Genomic DNA, 2,137 nt, shown 5'->3' on the forward strand with positions numbered 1-2,137 from the left:
ACCCATTCATGGTAAAAGTCTTGGAAAGATCAGGAAATCAAGGCCCATACCTAAACATGGTAAAAGCAATCTATAGCAAACCAGTAGCCAACATCAAAGTAAATGGTGAGAAACTGGAAACAATCCCACTAAAATCAGGGACTAGACAAGGCTGCCCACTTTCTCCCTACCTATTCAACATTGTACTTGAAGTCCTAACCAGAGCAATTCCACAACCCAAACTTATGGGTACAATGAAGGCAGTCATAAGAGGAAAACTCCTAGCCTTGATTGCCTCCAAAAGAAGCTAGAGAGAGCATATACTATCAGTCTGACAGCACACCTAGAAGCTCTAGAACTAAAGGAAGCAAATTCCCCCAAGAGTAGTAGAAGGCAGGAAAAAATAAAGCTCAGTGCTGAAAGGAACCAGTGGAAAGAAAAAGAACTACTCAACGAATCAACTAAACCAGGAGCTCATGCTTTTAGAAAAATCAACAAGATAGATAAAAGCTTAGCGAGACTAACTAGAGGGCACAGGGACAGTATTCTAATTAACAAAATCAGAAATCAAAAAGGAGTCAAAACAACATAACATGAGGAAATCTAAAACATCAGATTCTACTACAAAAGGCTATACTCAACAAAACTGGAAAACCTAGATGAAACGGACATTTTCCTAGCCAGATACCAGGTACTAAAGTTAAATCAGGATCAGATTAATGATCTAAACAGTCCCATTTTCTCTAAAGAAATAGAAGCAATCATTAATAGTCTCCCAAATTAAAAAAGTCCAGGACCAGGTTGGTTTAGTGCAGTTTTCTATCAGAGCTTCAAAGAAGACCTAATTCCAACTCTCCTCAAACTATTCCACAAAATAGAAACAGAATGGTACTCTCCCCAATTCATTCTATGAACCCACAATTACTCTTATACTAAGATCCTAAAAAGAAAGAGAACTTCAGACCAATTTTCCGTATGAATATTGATGCAAATATACTCAATAAAATCTCCAGGAACCGAACCCAAGAACACATCAAAACAATCATCCACCATGATCAAGTAGGCTTCATCCCAGGGATGCAGGTATGCTGCAATATATACAGAAATATATGGAAAATATATGAAAATCCATCAACATAATCCACAATATAAACAAACTGAAAGACAAAAACACATGATCATCTCTTTAGATGTTGAGAAAGCATTTGACAAAATACAACACCCCTTCATTATAAAAGTTACAGAAAGATCAGAAATTCAAGGCCCATACCTGAACATAATAAAATCAATATACAGCAAACCAGTTGCCAACATCAAACTAAATTGAGAAAAACTCGAAACAATCCCACTGAAATCAGAGATTAGACAAGGCTGCACACTTTCTCCCTACCTATTCAATATAGTACTTGAAGTCCTAGCCAGAGCAATTCAACAACAAAAGGAGATCAAGGAGATACAAATTGGAAAGGAAGAAGTCAAAATATCACTATTTGCAGATGATATAATAGTATATATAAGTGATCCTAAAAATTCCACTAGAGAACTCCTAAACCTGATAAACAGCTTCAGTGCAGCAGCTGGATATAAAATTAACTCAAACAAATCAGTGGCCTTATTCTACACAAAGCATAAACAGGCTGAGAAAGATATTAGGGAAACAACAGCCTTCACAATAATCACAGAAAATATAAAATACCTAGGTGTGACTCTAACTAAGGAAGTGAAATATTTGTATGATAAGAACTTCATGTCTCTGAAGAAAAATTGAAGATCTCAGAAGTTGGAAATATCTCCCAGGCTCATTGATTTGCAGGATTAATATAGTCAAAATTGTTATCTGCTGAAAGCAATCTACAGATTCAAAGCAATCCCCATCAAAATTTCAACTCAATTATTCACTGAGTTAGAAAGGGTAATTTGCAAACTCATCTGGAATAACAAAAACACTAGGATATCAAAAACTATTCTCAACAATAAAAGAACCTCTTATGGAATCATCATGAATGACCTCAAACTGTACTCCAGGGCCATTATGATAAAAACTGCATGGTACTGGTACAGCAACAGACAGGTAGGTCAATGGAATAGAATTGAAGACCCAGAAATGAACCTACACACCTATGGTCACTTGATTTTGACAAGGGAGCTAAAATCATCC

This window comes from Mus caroli, chromosome 1 (assembly GCF_900094665.2).
Source record: "Mus caroli chromosome 1, CAROLI_EIJ_v1.1, whole genome shotgun sequence".
NCBI lineage: Eukaryota > Metazoa > Chordata > Mammalia > Rodentia > Muridae > Mus > Mus caroli.